Source organism: Catharus ustulatus, chromosome 3, assembly GCF_009819885.2.
Source record: "Catharus ustulatus isolate bCatUst1 chromosome 3, bCatUst1.pri.v2, whole genome shotgun sequence".
Classification (NCBI taxonomy): Eukaryota; Metazoa; Chordata; class Aves; order Passeriformes; family Turdidae; genus Catharus; species Catharus ustulatus.
The window spans coordinates 57,406,661-57,430,493 of record NC_046223.1 but is presented as its reverse complement, the minus strand read 5'-3'; the positions used below and the strand labels follow the sequence as shown (position 1 = coordinate 57,430,493).

The following is a 23,833-nucleotide window of genomic DNA, read 5'->3' as shown; positions in this document are numbered from 1 at the left end:
TTAGGAAATGTTTCAACTTTTGCAGCACTCTGAAGGAAATGAGTACCATTTTTAAATTTTTTTTTAAAGGACAGCTGCCTTTGGAGTCTTGCACAGACTCCGGAGCCCATGCAGATGGAGACATATGAATATACCACAGACTTCAAATGCACATGACAAGGGAACAATTCCACACAGACTCAGAGCAAGCAGACCTGCTGTCTATGAACACACAGCTGTTCTGTACCTCTGCAACAAGCCTGAAGAATATGCCAGTGCACACATTTGCTACACAGAGGCAGAAAAAGGACTCAGAATTTGGGCCTGTGCTTTGAAGTGAGCACTACTCTCCTCTAGTCCTGAATCAACTAAGTGCAGCTGGAACAGTTTCAAACAAACCCTAAGTTTAACGCTTCCTGGTTCCACTGCCATGCTGCACATAATGTGTTGCACCATACGGGCTCCACACAACACTGTTGTAGAAAGCCTTAGTTAAACTAAGAAAGAAGGACGCATCAAAGAAATGCATTTGGGGAAAACCAGCGAATTCATTTAGAGTTATTCGAGACATTTCAAACAAATCGAAAAATTAACTTCTAGGTAGAGAGCAAAAGACGTTTTGACTGATTCCAGGACTGGTCACTGAAATCATCAGCTAAAGAAGGTAAAACAAATGAAGCAAGGCTGAAATTCTGAAGAAACAGCATAAGAACAAAAAAAAAACAAAAAACAAACCAGTCATAACAAACAAAAGGAAATTGACTTAAGAGATAAATGAAAATGCAAAGCAAGAAATGTCTCCATGTCAATGACAGCATAATGGGGTAATTCAGGATAAGACAGAAGGAGCTTTGCAGAGGGAAAATAAAGTTATTTTTGAATAATGCCTTTGATGAGCAAAGATAAATACCTACTAACACCAATTTGTCAGGAAAGACTGAAAAACTTAAGTGAACATAAAACAAGTATTTCATAAAAATAAAGAGATTGGGTCTTCTGACTGCACAGAAACTGATTTTGTCATTTAATCAAATTGTCCCTTTCTTTATGGCTGTCTTCTGTTGTGATACATACATGCCTCATTCCTCAAAATCCTTTGTAAGAAAATAGTCTTCCAGCTTAAAAGCTAGGAAATGTATAAAAATCGCAGAAACTCTTATGAACAGATTCTTTATATCTATAGCTTACCAGCTTAATAACAGCAAAGTGGAAAATTTATCTTATAACGCTGCAAATATTTTTACTTCATACATTTTTGCAGTGCATATATTGCACCAATATTGGACATAAGTTGTAGTTTTAAGGCTTCAGACACTAGGACAGCCCTCCTGAGTAAACACTTTGTCCTTACTGTACTCTGAATCCATTATTTATCCTCTTTTACTCAAAGTATTTTTTTTCATATCTTAATACATTTGGACGTTTTTTATTTTCCAGGAAAGCAGATAATTTTGGACAGAATAAAGACATTTTCTGCACTGTAACACACAGTCTTTGAAGGAGTTGATCATCCCCCTTGAGTTACCAGAACTAAAATCTATTTGTCCTTCAGGTGCTTGAGGGTTCTAAAAAGAGTAACTTAAAGGTTTTGATTTAGCTGAGCTGGGAACAGACTTAATCTTTTGAAACAAAAAAGATTAAGTAAAGCCTGAGCAGTGCTTGGATATAACACTGGGGTGTTTATATTCATTTGTACATAGAAACTTAGATGCTGAATAACACAGCCCTGCTGACTTCAATGAGATCTGCCCCTCATTTTTACCAACCAGCTGTGGGTTCTGTTGGCAGAGATAGTTTTACAAACTCACGCAAAATTATTTTGGGTTAAGGGACAGTTGTCTGACAAAAAAAAAAAACCAAACCCCAAAGAAATATCAAAATCATGGATTGTCTTTTGTGTTTTTATCAGAGACTTCAATAAAAGAAAATTGGAGAAGTGCACAAGCCTGAACCCACAGGCATTACTAATGGGAGATGGGCTGTTCCTTCAGCAGCTGTGGTAAAGTACTTTCCTGGTCAGTTATTGGAGACCACCGAAAATATGTGCATGCCTTCAGCATCAAACAGCCTGTACTTACCTTGTAACAACTGATATTTATAGGGCAGACAGAAAAGCTTAAGAGGAAATTCTGACCAAATAAATGAAAGAGAAAATACTGTAGCTGGTCATCCTGCCCTCCTCTTTCAAGCATGAGACAAGATGGTTCTTCAAGAGACATAAAGAGCAGAAACAGTGGACAAAGTAATAAACATTATGGACTAATAGCTAGGAAAACAGTTACTTTGGATAGATAAAGAATGCTTATGAAATAGAGGTTCAAAAAGAAATTATGTGCAAGAAGTAGTTGTGATCAGCAAGCAGAAGGAACAAAATGCCCAGTGACTGACAAAAAACCTTGTGCAAAAAAAAGCAAAGGAAAATTAATGCAAGTATATTGGTATTAGCAGGACTATATTTCAATCCTGAAATAGTGCAAATTTTCTCTAAGCCTCTGCTCAAAAATGTAACTTATTTTTCCTTGTGGGGCAGTCAAGAAGGTGATTGCATAATAAGGTTAGAAAAGATGCTGACCCTAGAACACATAATATGATCTGAATGCAAAACAGTGATTCCTTAAGCAAATGACACAAACATGTGGCTATGGATATATAAACCCAAGATATGCATAATGGTCAGCTCCTGTAAACTTGCCATATTTTCAAGATATAGAACTTCAAATAATTACTTATCAGGAATGCTGCACTCTGGGGACAGGGGGCTCATTTTTAAGCAGGCATTTCAAAGTTTACCCAACTCCCCCATCTAATTCTGAATGAACTGGGAAATGGTTGCTCCTGTACAAAATATCTGATCTGCACAGTTTTGAATAAGTACATGCTAATCAATGGGACAGCTGCTGCTGTATTTCTGCTTTCAGCAGAATGTTTTATTCAGTGATAGTCGCAAGGGCTATTTTCATAGTAATATAAACAAAACTTTAGTATTGCTCTCAGTGATGTTAATAGCAAGTCAGATCTAGGGAAAACAATTCAGTTTCCACAATGGAATTTAAACTACTACAACCACCCTCATTTCAGGGAAACACATCCTAGTTTCCAGATGAAAGAGGCCTTATAGCCAACTGACTCTGAGAAAGTGAACCAAAACCAAGTACTCTTTTCAATTAAAAAGTAAATGCATTTTCACAGTGAAGTCAAGCCTAAATCCCAATTATCCTTTTTGATCCTCCTTAGCTAATGAGACAGAAGACAGTAGTGGGAGTTAGACCATAGGCAAGGAGCAGCTGAAATATTTGCATTTTTTATTTAGAGGAGTCAAATCTTATAAGCACCTGGAAGTGTCTGGGCTTGCACAGGTGAGGTGCTCTTCCTGCCTAATCTCCACAGGTCCAGGGGCCATAACAGTCCAGCCCTGATACTTGGGAATCCATAGCTTGAATCCCAGGGGAGTATAAGTTCATGGGTTATCTCCTCAGGGATAGGAGGTAAAGCACATCACACAAATGTGTTTGGCATAGAATTTACAGAATTTACTATTCTTTCCTTAAGAGAGACAGTAAAAAATAAATAGTGAAACAGAAGCTAAACACACCTCTGACTGTTCAGCCATTCTTTTTTCCACCCACTCTGAAGAAGACACTTCACCAGGTAAAAGTCAATTTCTGCTTCAGGTCTGCTATTCTCCCCGAGCTGTTCCAGATGATAGGTTTACTAAAGGAGGGGGCTCTTTTATAACCTTATCAATCTAATCAACTTCATCTGGTGACCAAGGCCTTCTCATCAAGTGATAGATTGCTGCAGTTCTGGCAGTCAGACCTCAACTGACTGCCTTGGCCTGGCCAACAGCTATCATCATTAAAGGGTGACCTACAGTGTCATCCTATCTATTCTGTCAGCATTTTGATGCCTATGAGTACTTGGAGTGCTGCACACTTAGAAGTTATTTGCTGCATATCTATCCAAGGATGAAACTTGCTTACTGTATTCTACTGATCTTGATTTTTAGGCAAACCTGCCAAGAAAAAAGTTAACACCACTGCTTCTGGTTCTGGGAGACCTGAGACCCCAGTTTGTGTAGGTGAAAATTGCTGCACAGACATGAAGGCCTAGTCAGTCCATCTCAGTCTGCCACTGAGATGTTGTTGTGGAATTTGAGGGGGTAGATGAAGCCTATCTGTCTCATGTTTCCTGCAGAGTAGACCTTCAACTGTACCTACAATTACATTCTGTAAATGCCTATGAGATTCACTAGTGGGAATATTACTCTGTAGATAGCAATATCAAGTAACAGGAACCTTACATTTATAATCTACCTCTTGATTTGTGGGTTGGTCTTGTGGGATTTTTTTTTGGTCAAAACCACAAATAAAAATAAATAGAAAATTAACAGAAGCACCAATAAGTTTTCTCTTTAAAACAATAGGTAAGGACATTAGCAGACTGTGATGCTGATGTTGGAAAGAGAAGAAAACCTCAAAGTTCCTTGTGCATTTCATTCTCTATATCTCACAGCAGAAGTTAAGAATTGCCTCAGGTTTGCCTTGCTTATGCCAGCAAGAGCATGCCCCTATCCTGCTGAGTGCAAATGAGCACTTCGTGCTCCAAGTGACTTGCCTTCAATTCTTCTTGTAGCCAAAAGCAACACAAAAAGCAACTTCTCCCTCCTGCAGATGAGGAGCAAGCTGGCAGCAACGAGCAGAGTGCAGCTTGTTCGCTTCGCCCCTACCCTTCCCATGCTAGTTTTGAAACACACATTTCACTGAGTCTGGGACCACAGTGTTTTTAAGGGTGAGTAGACAAGAATAACTTCTATATTCACCCAGGGACAGCACACACACCTAAGCCCATTTTTATGGGACCACAAAAATCTTTGTTCACTACCCAGGACAAGTTTGTACACTTCCATCAGCAAGATTTCTATGCAAAAGTTCCCTATCCCTTCTCCTTATTCTGTCCTGAAATTAGCCCCATGATCTTGTTGTGCAAAAGGATGCTTAGTCCACAGGGCTTTCTCATGGGCATTGGGGGTTTTGCTGTTTAGCTTACAAACCTGAACAATTTTCCACCCTTTCTATGAAATGCAGCTGAAACATCACCTCTGTATACTCAATAAAGGGAATGCATGAAAAAGGAGTTATAAAAATAATCTTGCTACCAGATACAATACACATCTTTGCAGCAAAATCATATTTAAGTGAAGGATTTATTTTGGCATGAAGGAAGAGGATGGTGGCTAACAGGACATGAACATATGCAGAATTTAAAAGGCACTAGTTTGTTTAATCTACTTAACTGGGAATTAAAATTAGAACTATTGAAATCTTGCAGCTGTAGTGAAGTCACACACCAAAAAAAAGCTGAAAAGACAAAATCTCAGGCAAATGAAGCTAAAGAAAACAAAAGACATTTATATTTGAGTGAATGAGATTCAGTGAATGTTAATGGCTACACAAATAGAAATCATGAAACTGGCATTTAAATGAAGACAGAAAGATTTGACACAAATACTAGAAGACAAAGACATTAATTTAATAATAACTCAATAGGATACAAAAGCAATGATGACTAAGGGCATGAGACATACAAGGAGCTTTGAAGTGGCAGACTGAGATTTCTGAGCCAGGAACAGGGACCTTCAGTAGGTTTCCAAGCCTTCTGGAGAATCCAGAGCACTGGAGGTATTTGACCATTGTGGCACCCATTTCAGAAGCTGTAGTCAAACTAATTTGACTAACAATTCTGAAGTCCAAAGTTTGCTGAAAAAGAGAATAGTGTTCATGCTGTACTGTGCTGTTGCTTACTCATCAGTCTGACACCAACAAAAAGGAACACTCGAGTGAAAAGGCATCTAATACAGGGATAAAGTCCCAATGCCGTACTGCTAGGACAAGCATTGCTACTTCAAAATTATTATCTAGGTAAAGGATTGGGAAGGCAGCATTGTATATAGGTGCACATGAAAATGAACATTAACTGCCTCTCTCTCAATTTGCTTGGTCAGTAGCCACACTTGCCTCAAGCTTGTAACCCAAATCCTAGAGACCCAGTACTGTCTTCAGCAGCATTTGGTCTACACTTTAAACCCTTTCCCAAAAGCTTAATGTTGTCTTTAGGTGTACAAACTGGGAGAAGCTCAGCAGAAACCCCAAGAGACCATCATCTCTGCCTGCTACCAGACTATCGAGTCCATTTGAAGAAGGGTATTAAAAAACAGGCAGGATAAAAGTGGAGACAAGAAGAGCGCCATGAAATTGGTCCTAAAACATTCCTTATAACAAGACTCAGAAACCTTGAAACATTTTATTACTGTAGAAGTGACTTCATTTATGCTTAAGTACCTCATAAGGACAGAAATTTGGCAGAGGGCTCTGCATTCTGCTTGATAGGTCTTTGAGATGAAGTTGAAGTTAGATCATTGGAGGCTGAAACAGATGCAAAAATAAGGGTAATAAACCTCTGAAAAAAAACCTGCCAAGACTTTTATGGGAGCTTTTACCACAAACATTTTAAATTAAAGTGTTTTTAAATATCTTTTTTTAAAAATAATTTTCCCCCCATGAATTATTAAACCAGGAACTCATTGAAGAAAAACATCAATTTATATTAATGGATTATCAAGGTTATTAGACCAGTTCTTTTAGTTTTAGAAGTCATTCAGATGAATTTATGCAAAATCTTACATTTACAGCATTCACATGAAAGTTGCCTTAAATATGTTTTTTTAGGGTTTTCTGTCCCTTTACATATATTTTCAGACTTTTCTTAAGAAGTTTTCCTGGACGCTGATTCTATTTCACTGGTTCTGCTTGAACCACTTTTTTCTTTTTCTCTTACTAAGGAATCTGATCTTGAATTTCTCCACCTCTTTCTTTCCTCCAGTTTTAGTTTTCCCTCTCCACTTCTTAGTCGGTGCTTCTTCCAATCCCTTCTTTCCCTGCCTTTCTGATTTTCAACTTTTCTCTTCCATCTCTTTTTTGTCCTATTTATTTTTCCAATTAAATTATTTGACGTGATTGCATATGGAACAAGTATTTCAGGGAACATAAATATTAGTTACTAACCACCCTCATATAATAAAAAAAATGTATCTGTTAGACTAAGCAGAAGAGGTAAAAAAGAGTGGGCCACAGTATCAACATCAAAGCAGACTGAGTTGATTTATGAACATGCTGAATTGCAGCATCTTAGCTATCAGAATCATTGCTTCTGATTCTGACTTTCATAGCTTCAGTCATGGTGAATTTTATAAAAGATAAAGGCAGAAACCACATTAGAGAGTCAGTAGAATGCATACATATACCTTTACCCATGAAGAGCACATCACAGCCAGGGGCAATCTTACTGTTCTAGAAATTCTGACACGTGTATCCGAAAGGCATTATCTTCTTAAGGACTCTCATCATCCCTTCTGAGATAAGTTGATGCATTCAATTACATTCCTGTTGTGCAGCCCCAGAGTCTTGCAATTATTTATTCTCCCACAGATCCAGCAGGGTTTCCAGTCCTTCTGTTCATTCCCTTTGGGATGTTACAATCCAAATTGGTGGAGCTACTTTTCTCTAGTCACTGGAACTAATCACTGGACCAAAATGCTGCAATTTAGCTTCCAGGCAGAAAATAATTAATTTTTTTTATATCTGACTGAGAATTTTACGCAGAGGTCTGACACGCTTTACTTCATTCATCTGAGCCTCACATCTTTCAGTGTATTCACTGAATAATCTCACATTTCCCTATGAATATATGGAACCTGGGTTAAATGGTCAAGCATGGAAAAAGTTCTCATCACAGGCAAGTTTGTCCTGACATATCCAAAACACCTTTTTTCACTTAGTCACAACTCACATATTTGTCATTTTTATGCCACGCTGTTTCTCAAATAATCTGTTCATGAAGGCCGATGTGTATGCAGGGTTCACCTTTTATTAAAGATAAAATAAATAGATAGATATTCTTCTTAGATGTTAACTTTACATTTCAGACACTGCTGTTCTATCAAAGGCAATCTATTAAATTTATTTATGAAGATATGTGCACATTACTGCTCATGGCAAGCCAGAATTTGGTTTTTGAGTAGCTGGGAAGGAACCCAGCTGTTCAAAAGGTAAATAATAGTCTTCAAGTAAGACTTAAGGCATTCTCTCTTTACATTGTAGTATTCAGTTAAAAGCACAACAGCACCTGCAGGATACTAAGGAACATGTATGAGAATTTGAAACACATTTTAAAAAATCATAATAAGCATATAAATAAAAATGTAATAACTACACCGTACCAGGAAAATGTTGTAGAGACAAAATTTATCCCAGGTACCTCAGCAGAAGCTTGCTTCTTCTTTCTTTTTCTTAATAAATGTATTCATTTACTTGCATGCTTAGCAGGAGCAGTTTTCTTAAAAGAAAATAAAAAGATGAGTGGTGAGACGAAAGAGGCATAAAATTAAGCAAGTAACTATTTGAAAGGCATGATTAGACACCTCAGCAGGGCAGTAAGGAAGTCACAGACCACTGAGTCCCCTGCACAGAGAGTGGCAGGTAAAAGTGGGTTAGGAGTGATGAGTGTCAAAAGTTAACTTACTGATGTGGCAAGGAATCCATAAAAGTTAACAGTGCTCATGGGTTTGGCAAGAGGAAACTTAATCTGTGTTAGAGGTAGCTGAACCTGATGGACAGCGGGAGCCATGGGCTGTCCTTCTGTCAGCCCCACGGATATGGGGCTGCTGCTGTTCCCTCTCCCTGAGTGCAGGCAGAAGAGAGGCAGAGCACCCACTCCTGACAGCTGCACTCAATCTGCACACCCATCCAGCCACACAGGTAGACACAGACAGAAAGCACAGCCTCACACAGCCCTCAGGTGAACAAGAAGAGGACAGGTGGCCCAGCCCTCTTCCTTCTCTCCTGCTCATCAGGACTGGAATCTGTCCACTAGTGCCATGTGGCACACACAGTATATGGGCCACTGCTGTTTTTAGTCTCCTCAGTCTCTCCAGGAGCAGCCCCCACTGCTCCTGACATGCCCCTGGAGCCCTGGAGTTCAAGGCTCATTCCTGCTGCACAGACCTCTCCTGTTCACCAGCTTGTGTGGGCTAAGGTTCACCAGTATTAGCACAGACACATTTGGAGCAGAGAGCACAGACACAAAAAAGGCAGTCAGAAATCAGATTTAAGTAAAAGATTGCACCCATCAAGTTCAGGACTCTATCAGACAAGCTGCCTGGCCTTTACTCAGTTAAACACTTCTTAGCCTTTTCTTTCTTTTCTTCCACTTTTGCTCCTCCTCAGTCCACCTTACTGCCCCTCCTTCCCCAGTTTTGTCCTTTCCCACCAACTGCTCTCAGTGGGTTTCACTCCAGGGTCAATCTTTCTCCCACCCCTTGGATGGTGTTAGGGAGCAGCTGAGTTGTCCATTTCTACTGGGTGGGCTAGTAGGGTTCTCTTGCCCATCATTGCTTCTCCAGTCCTTCCTGGGTCTTTGAGTTCCACATGATTAGTCTGTGACGGCTTAAATGAGCAGCCTTCAGCAAAAATAATCATGCCAGAATGACAGAAAGAGTGGATGCCAGCCAAGTTATCTATCAGGGGCCAATGAAAGGCTCATAAAATAAAAATTATCAATCTTAAATAAAAGAGGCTATCATGAAAGAATTGCCACAAAACGCTGGGTAAGACAGTAAAAGAAGAGATGTAAAAGAAGTAAAAGATGTAAAAAAGAAAGAAAAAAGTGGACAGCCTAAACTAGAGGGAGAAATAAGCAGCTTAACATCTCCAGCTACCTCATTAATGAGGCATGACACACACACTCCCAGGTCAGACTGCATCCAGAAGGCCTCTGGCTGCACACTCATCAAAGTACACCCTAACCATCTCTCCCTTCTCCCCACAGGTAAATCAACCCTGTATCAAAGTCTCAAATGGATCTGTGCAGAAACTTGTATCCTGTCTCACAGGGGCCAGTGTAGCTGTTGTTTGAGGCTAGTGGTAAGAGCAGGTCAATGTGGGCATTCATCATGAGCTGGCCAGGTGGGCTGTATTTAGGATGATGATTTGACCACACGTAGCCCTGAGCCAGTACTTCATTCCGAGCTGTGCAGAACAGGACACATACTTCTACTGCAAATGAAATAAAACAACATCTCTGCTAGCCCTGCCACCGGCAGTCACGCAAGTGCTATTCACAAGAAGATTTGAAAAGCACTTGTGTGAGTTTCCACCCAAACACAAAGGTACTACCATCATCATATGCTTTAGGGCAGATCCCCATGCCCGCACCAAAACCAGTACCTGAGCTCATGCCAGAGAATATTCCAGGGCAATGGAACTCCATTATCCCTGCTGTAAAATTGCTAGACTCCTTTATGCTCTTAGCTATAGCTAAATTTCAGCTTTAGCTGACTAATACTCACCCATTGGATTCTGAGACCTGCTTGGGTATGAACACTGGCTGAGGCCAACTTCTCAAAGGACATTTTGATGTGATCAACCAGTTTGGGAGATAACAGTTCAGAGAACATGGACACAAGCCATTCAGCACCATTTGTCTTCCCACTGAGAAGAGTCATTCAGTGCACAGTACCTTTGCAAGAGACATGTAGGCTAAAATAATGGGTGTTTAGAGAAGAATTTCCACAACACTGCATTAGAAACATCTCAGCTATCTTTTTGAACTCATGAACACATTCACTAAACTTCAGAATACAGTATATACAGTAAAATGTTTCATCTTTCCCCATAATGTAGTTCTTTGGCATTTTAAACTTCAACTACAGTGGTATTTATGCTTATCTCACAAATGAAATTGGATTTTCACAACACATAATGCCACACTAAATAGCTGTAGAAATCATTCAATTTCCAGTATAGAGATTAAAGATACAATTGAGGAACAAAATACCTAGTTTTAATCAAAGATCAGAAAGAAAAGAACAGATTCTTTATTTTCTTATTTTTAAGTGCAATTTTTTACTTTAGCATGAACATTTTAATTTAAAAATAAATTATTTAAGAGATAGAGATTATGATTTTATGACCATCTCAGAAGAAACATTTCTATCGTTTCAAAAGTTTTCTGTGCACTGCTAAATGACAAACGCACTGAAACAGAGTATTTGATCTCAAAAGGCTAACATTTCAACTATTCTGTCTTCCCATAGAGTGGAAAAACAGAGGGAAAAACACTCCAAATATATTTTCAATCATATAAATCTTTGCAGTTACTTGTAAAGTCCACCAGCTTCAGGCCACAAGGCAGACTCTGAGAGTTTGGAGCTCCCCTCTCCATATGAGAGAGTTTACAGTTTACAGTGGCATGAAGAGAGCTTACAGAGTACAGTAATTTCACAATTATAAGCCGCACCATTTTGACTAAAATTTTGGTCCGAACCCAAAGTGCGGCTTATAATCAGGTGCAGCTTATATATGGACAAAGAACAAAAAGTTGCTGTTTTAGTTTGGAGGACAGGTGTCTGCTGAGAGAGGCAGGAACTTATCTTTGAAATGGAGAATGTAAACACCCTCCCTACAAATTATTATAATTTTGAAACCAAGGGGCTTTCAGGCAAAAATATGGGAATTAGGAATAACAGTTCTTTTCTAGGGAAATTAAAATAGAAATACAGTACTACAAAGAAACAAACTCCAAACCCTGACACAGTCAGAGTACAACCTGACACCCCGTCAGGCAGGGTGTTGGTAGCAGTCCCATTAAATGGTGGTTGCAGTCCTCTTGCAGTGACAGATGTGATTCAGTTGGAGCAGTGCTCCTGCAGAAGGTGCAGTTTCCCTCCGGAGGTCCAGTGGTGATGTGGAGAAATCCAGTTTTCCCCTGGAGTCCAGTGGAGAAAGGGGCTCCCTTAGTGTCCCAAAACCTCTGTTTTTATCTTGGTAAGAAATGTTGGGCTCTTCCCCCTGGCTGGAGCAACTTCCAATGGGATGCAGTAATTTTATCAGACACACAGTGGGACCCAATGGGCCATTAGCAGAAAATGCCTCGCTGGAGGAAGGATGGGTTGTGAAAAGATAAAGAACAATGCCCTGCCTGGTTTCAGTGGACGGCTCATTAGCAGAATATCTGCCGTTGAGATAAGGATCACTGCCCCCACCCTCAACAGGTGGTGATAGAACAGATACCTTTTATCACACTCTGTATTGTAATGTGCAGTTTATAATCAGGTGCAGCTTATGTATGGACAAAGAATGAAAAGTTGCTGGCACCCGGAAGTGCAGCTTATATTCAGTGCGGCTTATAATCGCAAAATTACTGTAATCCCTGGCCAAGTGATTTCTAGTAACTGTGTTTTCAAAATTTTAAAACATTTATTTAGAAAAGAGAAGCATGAAAACAGAATGATAGAAGACACTTGTACAGGAGATAGCTAGAAAGAAGTGGATTTCTTTTTCCTCTTTTTTTTTTTTTTCTTTCCTTGAGGCAAATTAAATGAGTTAGAAAACGGTTTTTCAACAGTCAATCACATCTCTACATTTTGAAAGTTGAAAAACTGAAATTCCATCTTCCTAAAGGTTCCTGTAATAGGAATGGCTTCATGCCATGAATAGCTAATGAGAAAGAAAGCATAATGGATATAAAGGTGAATATTTCCCATTCACAGTCATGCTGCAGATGCTGTAGTCATGAAAAATGAGCACATGTCCAGGAAGAGCAAAAATGCCAACAAAAAAGATGTGTGGGTTGTAATGAAACCTGTGGAATTGCTACTCTGGTAGCAGTTACAAATCCTACTTTGTTTTCAGATGTTGATGTGCATATTGCTACTCATATCAAATCTGCACAGAAGACAGAAAATCTCACTGGCAAAACTGGTTGCTAAAATAAATTTGAAAGTGCTGAAAGTCAGTGTGTCAAGTTGTACCCAGAATCTAGTCCAAGTGGCAGATAAGTGAAAAAATTATTTCTCAAGATGGTCTTTTTTATGTGGTCAGGACTCCTCAGACAATTCTCTAGCAATTATGAGAACCATCTTAAATTCTGGGGTTTTTTGGTCATGAGAACTATCTTAAATTCTGGATTCTTTTGGTCATGGTGAGAAGGTGGATGAGGGTGTTTCGTTATGTTATATTGGACACTGCCGGCCTGAAGTGCTGCAGACCTCCTGGCTGCCTTTCAAAAAATGAATCTGCGTCCCAGGTAACTCCTAAGTTGAAAGATGGACAGAAAATACAAGGCAATGTTACTTGACCCTACCAGGCTGAAGCAGTGGAGTGATGCACTAGGACAGCCAAATCACAGGGCAGCCACTTCTTCTACCTTATTGCTGCTACCAGTACATCCCTAAATGCCCCAAAGAAAAGGGCAAAGAGACTGCTCAGTGCTTAAAATCTGAAGCTCATAGTCTCACTTCAAACTACTGTCTCCTATAAAGAGCCTATTTTGAGATGTCTTCAGCACTAATCAAATTGCCTGATTCTTGGAGTTCTACCATCATACTGCATACAATGGCACATTTAGTGCCTGCCCCACTCAAAGAGTTTCTGTCTGGGGCACAGACCAGTGTGAGGAGGTTTCCTGGGAAGTGTTGAGAATCAGGAAGAGGTGTTCAATGGTCACTTGTGGACTAGTAAAGTCTTCTGGGTGTCCACAGTGTAGCCTGCTGAGCTCTTGGGGCACTTGTATCTGCCTCAAGAGAGCAGAGTGTGGCACAGGCAGTGTGCCCCCCCTCACTATATCACCACAGAGATGGCCCCAGTCCTCAAAAGGCCCCAAGAAAACTGAAATGAGGAAAGAACACAGGTGGTATGATCTAAAGCAGTATCACAACAGCAAGATCAGAGTGCCACCAGGCAACTGAAGCTGGGTGTCACTAGTGCCAGCAGGAGCAGAGGCGCTTGTGTAAGACACATACAGTCTAGAGGAAGCATTTGGTCATTGTAGGGCCTCCTTTCTTCTCTCAATTTTCGTATAATTTAGTTCTTTGCTGCAGTGGGAAATCACCAAGAGCAAGAAGGAATAACATGAGAAAATACCACTTACAAGTCCTCTTAATAGACTGGCTACTCTGCTCAGACAGTGGCCAGAGATTGGAGCAGTGCCACCTGGGCACAATTTCCAGATCAGCCAGCGATGCCATTTGTCTGCATTACTTTTGTATACAGACCATTTTGAACAAAATGAAATGATTAAGATGTTCCAGCCTGCCCTCAGAAAAAAACTACACAGGTGTTCGCCCATTATACTTGGGACGAATTCAAATGCTTTTCACTGCCCTGTCCCAAAATTACAGTTATATTTAAACACCATTCAAGAGCTTCTGTGGCTATTGTAATGCCACATTTACATCTGACAGAGCTCTTGCTGACTCCTGTCAGCCCTTTTCATTTGCTCTGAACCTGACAGCAGAGTCTTAGAGAAGGGTATCACAGATTTAGACAATAAATTCAGCTCGCCTCCACACCACGTTTTGTTGTCTGAAAGTGAACTCTGAACTGTTGAAGAATTGTGTTCAGGTTGTAACAGTTCTCATGATAAATGAGCAGCTCAGAGACTTCATGACTACCATGATTCTTCAATTTTATTATTATACTTTTCACGATTATCCAGTAGGAAGACTTACAGTAGAAATGGGGAATCCATTGAATGGTGGAAACAAAACCAGGAGATATTTTGTTGGATTTGCTTTTAACTTAAAGAAAAAAAGTAATAGCATCTGGTCTTGTTAATCTCTCACAAATACTGTCAACATCCTGTCCTTCAAAAACGTTAAAAAAAAACCCCTAACTTTTTTTTATAAAAGTTTATATTTATAAGAAAGCACTGAAGAAACAAGCCTTGTAGATTAATTAAATTAGCAGAATTAATTAATCAGCAGAAATTATTAGATAACATTAATAAGAATTCTCCTTCTTTCTCAAACAAACTGTTTTGCTGAAGCAAAAGCCAAGTCTTTTTTAAAATAAAACTTCAGATCTTAACCAACGAGCATACAGAATTATCACAATGTGCAAACCTCAGCACTAAAATGGTGGTATATGGGAAATACCACTTCTGGTAAGCTAAATGACACTGTAAAAACATTTTCTGTAAGATTTCAATGTTAATACAAGGCATTTTTATTAACAGATGGAATATGGATGGATTTTACTTAGAGGTGAATATTGGAAAAGGAATTCTTCTGAGTCATAAGCACTGTTCATTTGCTGCTGTTACTGAATCAGAGTGTCAGCACAACTTTGGCGGGCTTATATTCTGATATTGTGTTTATCAGTACACTAGCCTAAGGACTACAGAACATTGCAAGAAAAAAAAACAAAAACAAACTATAAAATATTTTGTACACTAATATTTATTTCTTAAAATCTGTGGCTAGAGAGAAGGAGGCTGAATATAGAAAACATTTGGCATTCTGGGAGTTACCTGCCTATTGCTATAATTAACACCAAATTTTTTTCAAAATGTTTGGAATATGACAAAAGTATAATTTTATAAAACAGTAATAATTTTAATTGCCCATGTTATTAGTATTGACTGACACCCAGCACAAGAAAGTCAGGAACCTTCTAGTTGGAACTAGAAGATGTTTGAGGTACCTTCCAAACCAAACCATTCTATGATTCCCCAATAGGTGGTTGCTGAGGCAGTAATAGTTATCATGAGTTATCCACAACCTTATGGAAAACCAGTAAAATGCATATCCTACTCTGTTCTCCTTCTGAAAATTGATTCTTGGAATTTATAACTGCATAAACACATGCTGCAGTTCACCTTGACCCTTCTCAGAATTAGAGTTTCAATATTTTACTCTCAAACTCTACAAAATGTCAAAAGCATATAGCTAGAACAAGATTAGTTCTGCTGACTAAAGGAAGTAGCTGGGTAAAAGTGGTTGTGTGTTACTAAAATATAATTGGTTTTTCACTTCAGCTCTTCAGTGGGTCTGGATAAAAATAATTGCTGAATATTCAAACATATGCTGTCAAAACACCAACTTCAATTAATTAGATTCTTCTGGATATAGTTTGAAATATGACACTACATTCAGCTAACTTTCACTTTGGGGACAAAATGCCCTACAAAATCATCCTTAGAGGCATTCTGTCCCTTGCAGTTTGTACAGAATTACCTTGTGGAGAGCTTTCACAGAGAAATTCTTCAATAAGTTTTCTTTGAACATCCTCTTAGAATCAGAGAGTAATCTCCTCAAAATAATCACACTTACTTGAGATACAGCCCTCTTACCTCCCTGCTATTTTTCTCTAGAACATCACCTAGACAACGTGACAGTGCATTTGCGAGACACTGACATATGCGTATGTCAAGAGCAGCACATTTCAAACTCCTGCCTCATGTTCCTGTACTTTCTCCTCAAGTCTATCAGCTCTTCCTCCAACTTCTTTTGAAGTGCATTTGAAAGGCACTATGCAGTACTTATTAACATAATAATACCATATAATGGTACTTGCACTGTACTACATTTGGTCCACCACTGCCGTGACCTGTGTACTTTCATTAAGGTGACGTAGTGGTGGCCATTAGACATTAAATAGAAGAGTCTTGAAAGTATCATGATGAGACACAGTTGATAAATGCTAATTGATCTGCTAATAAAGTAATTGTGTGAGATAGCAAAAAGCCTCCTGGAAGACTGAAGACTCCTAAGATACATTTTCCAGGAATAATGAGATTGCTTGAACACTTTATCACCTTTAGAAGTAATTGCGCAGCTTACTTATAACAGGTAATTTCAAAGGCAATGATGAGAAAATTCACAGAGGCTTTCTACATGCTGCATAATAAATAGACACATTGGCAGTGATTAAATGGCTTCCTTCCACTCTGTAAATTGTTGACATTATGGACCCAAGTTCTTTGCTGCAAACTAAGAAAAGAACCAGCAAAGTTTTACTCTTTATCATCTTACTGAAAGAAGAGCAGTTGCTAATATACTTGGTAAGATCTGCAAGACACTCAACCACTGTCTAATCTGTATAGCAATCTGTACTTCTTGGTTGTTTGGGGCTGGTTTTTCCCCTTTTTGAAAAGGAAACAAAACAAATAAAACCCAAACAAAACAAAAAATAAAAACATCCCCCCCCCAAAAAAAAAACCCCCAAAAAACCCCCAAGAAAAAACCCACCAAAACCAGCTTAGTGTAACATTTTACATCCTGCCTGCCAGACAGTTAATCACACTTAGAAAATTAAACCCATGGTGATCCACACTTGGTATTCAGCACCAAGATTTAGGAGAATGCCTGGAATAAGACCTGCTGTTAGTGAGGTCAGTGGCAATGGCGAGGATGGTCAGTGGTGTGGGGAGATGCTCTCTCCTACCTGCAACAAGGGAGCATATGAGCACTTTCCCTGCACAGCCACCTTAGCCCCAGGAACTTCAGGGCAGTTGCTTCACCTCATGCAGTCCTTACTGGAAACACTTAAGGTGTCTGCAGGGCAAAAAATGACGCATTAGAGTGGCTGCATCTTTTCTACTCATGGACACCTGAATGACTTTTAATTTGGTCCAAGTTATTGCTTTTTGTAAAACTACCAGAGGGGAAAGTAATAACTGATTTATTGTTAACTGCCATACAGCTCTAGCTAAAACTCTGACCTGCAGCAGCTTTTCAGCTACTTAACATCCTTTCATCATTGTTAAATGAGCTTCTATTATTAACAAACTGACTTCTCTTTGAATGAAACAGAAAAACCAACTGCTTTAGTGAGAGCACTTATTTTCTCTTAAATTTTATAACGTTTAGATTGATGCCTCACAATGCAAAAAGACTTTATGGGATCTATACTGCTCATAAAATAATATTTACATTGATAAAGAAAAAAGACTGAACAAATTATAATAAACAATGGATCAGTTTGCAACAAAGGACAATATTTCTATAAGCAGCTTAGAGTTTGAGAATCTGTATTTCAAAGTAAGTATGATCTAGGAATCACAATCCTAAATTTCTTTATGGTCATTTTCCTTTTACTTATTTTAATTATTGTGCTTAAAGTTGATACCAGTTGTCCATCAGCTTTCCTCAAAAAATGTAATGCATACCCACATGTCTTCAGTGCTCCCCTCACTCATTTGCTTTACCAGCTGAACATTGTCACAGCCAAAAATGGATTTCTCATTCTGCTCAAGTTCTGTTCTGAGTTTTTCAAGTTGCAGATTCCAGCCATGAGTTGCCACAGTGTGTCTTTGCAGGCCCTAGTAAGTAGCCTTTTAGATCCTTATTATCTTCTACAGTGAAAATATTTACACACCCCAAAGAAGGAATCACAATTCACTGCCTTTAGCAGACAGAACTCTCCACTGTCAGAGGCATTTCCCCTGGATTCCAGAAATACATGGCTTTTTTACCCTGCTTTCCCTCTAGATTTTCCAAGTCCTTTTATAATGATGATAGAAGGGTTATACTCAGTATTCCAGTCCCAGTATAAAAGTCACCTCACTGCTCACTTATTTAGACACCCAAGGAACATATTAACATTTTTAGTACAGGCTGCACTGACCACTTATATAAAGTTTCTAGTATTTCCAAGGTCTCAGTAATTTTCAGAGGCAGGGTGTTCTACATCTGAGTCATTAAAATCAGATTATGACCTGGATTTTTCAAGGGATACCTCTAGATGAAGGTGAGGCACTAAAATAGGGAAATTATGAGGTCTTAAAGAGGGCCTTGAATTAAGATTATGCTGGGATACAACATGTATCTCTCATAGCATAACTTAAACTAGAAAGTTTATAGCAACAGTTTTTCTGTTCCCCTTAACTTTTTCTGCATCCCATTTGTCCCTATATGCATAATACATATAATTTGGCAGTCAGCATGTCCATTTACAATTGACAATTAAAGTACCTGTTCTGTACTGCTATTTAATAAAGGGCCATTTCAATCCTTCTGATTAGTCACATTTTTTTCATTCCTTTCTTGTTTACTCTGAAAGGCCTTTCATCTGATTCCATGTTCAAGAATTGCTGAAAGGAAAGTTTTAAAAAAGCTTTCAGTGTGCTCCACTGCAGAGTGATATTGCACCTAAAGACATAATTAATGGTGGACTAGGGGGGCTAATGTCTGCCTATGTCTGTAAACTGGATAAATTAATTTTTGTTGAGTTTGCCTGGTTTAAGTTCATTTTTTGTTAACTTTACAGATCAACATTTGTTAGCAAAATCAGTTACTTTCCAGTTAAAGACTTTGAGGGAAAGCTTAGAGAGTATTAAAGGAAAGCAAGCTCTAAGATGTCTACATGTTAGGTTTGCCATTGAACAGACCAAGTAATGAAAATAAACTTTATGACTCTAATAATAATAGCTTAGATGACAAATATCAAGGATCAAAACGGGTTATTTGGGAAAGATCTACTAAGAAAAATTATAATTTTTTTTAAGTAGTCTGTAGAGAGGGTATTGAATTTGGGTAACAATTCATCTTACAAGAGTGAAAATATTTTGGCCCTTCAGATCCATCAAAATAAGTGTTAGCTTGAGAGGCATGATTTTAGTTCTGTGGTTCTATTTTGTGCGTGCATTATTTTTAGGTTTTCTCAAGCTTTACACATAGAGAACAGCTGTGATGGTCCAGCATTTACAGATTGCCTCTTGGCCCCATAGATCCATAAATCATTTACATCCTAAGTTCTACACCTGTGTCCTGTGAGCACAGCTTCCAGTGAAATCCATAAACAAAGTAGCCAATGAATCAGACTCGAAGCAGTCCCAAGCTCTCTTCATCAGAGAAAGACTGCAAGCACAACCTGCATACCCATACAGCTTACTGATGTTATTCAATGGATAAACCATGTAGGTGTAAGCTCAAAACTTCAGCCATGCAGCCAAGAGCTCTTCACTTTGAAATTTGGAGCAGACACTGGAAATAGCATTCTGGTCTTTTTGGCAAATAATATTCATGCTTCTGTAACTGCAAGGGAGTATGGCCTTCCTTTTAATAGCCACAGTGAGAGAGAGCACAAATATCCTCTCTAACAAGCAAATCATCTTGACATGAATAGAGACCCATGCAGTGCTAACACCTACATTTATACAGCAGGGATGAAAGTACCACTCCCTTCTGCTGAGTAGTATATGTTCAGTGTTTACTGGTGTTTGCAGAAAGCTTTCATCAGCAGAAGTGCAAGGTTTGCTTACCATATTCTGCACATTTCGTCTTATAATTTGCATCAAGCTGTCTACCTCAGAACATGTAAACCCAAAGAGGAAAACTCTGAAATCATAAAAATCAAAAGCTAAATAAAACCAGGATTGCCACACTTTGGAAAGACTTTGTCATTTATCTAACAGGCTCTCTAGGGAGACACTTGCTTTTTGAGACTTATTTTCTTTAAAGAAAATTATTGATTTACTGAGAGACATTTGAGGGACAGAAATGCAAAAGAATCCCAAAGAAAATGTTAGTCTGAGTACTAATGTGTTCTTCTGGAATAAAATAGTCTATCACCACTAAGGATTTTTGCTGAATTATTATGCTCCTAGGTATGTTCATTTTTAAGACAAGGCAACTTAAAATTGCAGAAACTGAGTGCTTGCAGAAAGTTAATATAAAAGTAGATAGGGCAATTATAGCCACTTGAGATTCAGAGCCCCTCTGCTCCTCCTTTCAGGGCACTCATGCATAAGTGATGATGTAGAGTTGTTCTTAATAATTATTTCCTAACCCAAGTGATATATTTAGATTTCCATGTTAATTAAATTCATATAACAAACCCTACTGATCCTAGTGAAGCTGAAGACTTGAATAAAAAGCATTTCACCAATTATGAGAGTTCATTCGTCTTCCCAGTAATGTAAACTGTGATTAACTCATACATGCAATTTCCTTCTGCCTGCAGCGATCCCTGTACTACATGCTGCATAAACACTCCTGGAAACTGGGCTTATACATGCAAACTGCATCAGGATGCTCTTTATATCTGATTCCACTTCTTCTCCACCAGCTCTAAGCACAGACTTATTTTAGGACAGGTTACTTGATTAAATCATTAGGATTTCTGCTATCAGTGTGCCAAAGAAATCCACACCACTCACATGGACAAACCAAAAGTCTAACAAAAAAATCCACGGTAGTTTAAGAACCTCACATTATTCCCCTCTTTCAGGACATAAGAGATTTCATAACATGTATCCAACAGCTTTAATAGAACCTTGATGTCTCCCCTTTGTTGTCTTTCACCTCAGATTACCTGGTACAGACAATAGAAATAAATACATTTGTTCTGGGAGGTGTTTGGCATGCTGCTACTTCCTCTCCTACTGCACCACATAAAAACAATCTCTTCTATCCAAACTTTTAAATTAATTCATTCCCTTAAACTGTAACTAGCTGTAGTTTTGGAAATGGGAATGAAAGTTAGACAAAGAAGAAAACTACAGGTGTTTGTCCTTTCATAGAAAGTGCAGCTAGATATCCTGCACCTTCCAGAGCTGCACCTTCACCCAGAGGGACAGGAATGCAGCTTGATTCACACAGGGGAGTGTGATGTGTGAATACGGTCCAAGCAATGGGGTCCATGGGATATATTTGTGCCATGCAAATTCAGGTGCACTTGCTGGCAGAATGGCAAGGGAAGGACTTTTCCTCCCAGGAGATTTTTTATGAGCCATTGGTCATATGCCAAACATCGCATCCTCCAGGGGTGGGTGGCACCATGACTTGCATGGGGTGCCAGAGGTGTCAAGCTCAGGTGATGCTATAAGGGCTCCAGGCAGCTGGAAAAAACCCCAAACAATCATAACCCAGATAAGAAATGGCTTTTGAGAAGTGAAAGTCAACTGAGTGTAATTACACTGCCAACATACAAGGCTTAAAATTTACCATGGACCATAGACAGTGTGTATCCATACTCATCTTGCCCTCCTTATTCTAAAAATCATATTGGGTCCACCATAAATCCAATCTTTGTTTCTCAAAATTCCAGTCTCAAAAACTTGAGTATGCTAATAAACAAATGTATTTCTCTAAGACAGAAAAGGAAAGGGTTCAGATTAGTTTTGGATATTCAACCAGGAAAGTGTTAGATCTATTATACAGAGCACCAAAGAAAGATAAAACTAATTTCCAAAACATTTTAAGTATTAGAAGAGTGACAAAGTGTGAAAAGCAATAACATCCCTTTTTCTACCAGCTATTATTGTTGAAAATTTAAAAAGTCATTGAAGGCAGAAGCTCTATTTCAGAAATTAACGAGAAGCAGAGAACTTTAAATATAAATACAAGAACAGTATTCTGTATCTAACATGATAATTTTAAATTATGTACAATCTTGCACAAAATGTGGTTTATATTTTAAGGGTAGAAGAGGGTGCTGAGAAGGTAGAAGTGATAAAATTGCCATATCTAATGGAAAATAGAGAACAGACACTTATCTAGTTCATCAGTAATGACAGCCTTTTCTTGCATTTTTTGTTTTAATCTCTTCGCTTCACAATTTAACAAAAGAGAGAGTCCAGTGACTTTTCTGGGAACTGGCTCATGGGCAAAAGATAACAGTATGTTTTTTCCCTTTTATTTTTTATTTTGCAACTAATTGGATTTTAATTCCACTCAGAAATTTATTTTTTTTAATATATAAATGCAGAATATACTTTTCCTTTCAGCTTCTGTGTGGCTGTTACAATTTTTAAAGCATCATACTGCTTTGCACAACATGTTATTATTTCTCCTCCAGATTGAAACACTGTTTTTCAAACAATTTTGTTCAAAAGGTCTGCTTATGCAAAAGTTGCTAAAACAAATCTTACTGACACAAATACTCTTCAAGGCATAGGAGGAATCATTACTGTTTTGTTTTGGAGGCAGAACATCCATCCAATGCTATGGAGGTCAATATTGCTTTGACTTCAGGTTCTGACATGGCATAATAGAGGAGTTTAATAATATTTTTAGTGCATATTACATAAACCTACCTAAATAGGTTTAACCAAACAAAATTTAAAGCAGAAGCAGCAATTTAAAGGGAATGCAAATTTAAATTTAATTTAAATGTCTGAACAGCTTCCATTAAAAAATAAGAACTTAATTTCTGTGCTTATGACACTGAATGAATGAATCTGTTTTCTCTAGAAATGACCAAATTCAAATGTCTTAGAGGTGCTCCCAGGCACGTAGTCCTGTGGTAAACAAGGGTGTGAAACTGCAGCATGACTGCCAGAGCTTACCTGCCCTTGCACTCTGGCGTGGGATGCTGGCCATGCCCTTGGTCACAGCAGGTCAGCAGAAGCCGTGAGCGCCAGCTGGGGCACATAAACCTCCCATAAACCTGCTGTTCCTTGACGGAATGTAGGCCTTAACCAACCCCTTATAACATGAGTTGGAACTATGCTGCTTTCACTAGCAAATAAAGGAAAAGTCACACAACTCCCCCGAAACAATTTGCTCTAAACACGTGAACCCTGAACACTTTTCCCACTAATGAAAAACTGTTCAGCCCTGTGCATCTGTGTTTCATCTGTAGTGAGCATGGCAATATCGTTTTATCCCCTTATCCCCTTTCACAGCCTTTTGGAAAAATCTGTGTTAACAGGATGACTCCTGCAGCTATACAATGGGCTCTTACAAGTTAGGGCATGTGAGGGTTCTGTCAGTTCTCCACAGACCACATGGAGAAAAAGAAAGACATTGGTCAACCAAGAGTCCTTTCAAAGAATCTGCCTTGAACTGAAATGGGCTAGAGGTGGGTGTGTAAGAAAATGCACAGCCAAAATACACCTTGGGCATGAAGGAGGGCAGTGGTGCCAGCTGAGCTCATGATTCTGCCTAGGAATCTGATCCATGTGCTTTCCTACACAAATTTAGTCAAAGAAAAAGGATGCATTTTCAGAGTTAAAAAAAGCAGACTAGTTAGTAAGGCTGATGACAGCTACACAGGAAAGTGTCCCAAGTGTCAGA

The 23,833-nt window shown here is 38.8% G+C and overlaps 1 long non-coding RNA gene across 1 annotated transcript; it reads right to left on the bottom strand.

The window, feature by feature from the left end:
• Positions 1-5,625: 5,625 nt before the first annotated feature.
• LOC116994433 lies at positions 5,626-8,363 on the bottom strand. Its single transcript, XR_004417483.1, has 3 exons — positions 8,255-8,363; positions 6,318-6,401; positions 5,626-5,735 (listed from the first exon to the last, which is right to left on the bottom strand). It is a non-coding gene; the product is annotated as an uncharacterized LOC116994433 (long non-coding RNA).
• Between the last annotated feature and the right edge of the window lie 15,470 nt (positions 8,364-23,833).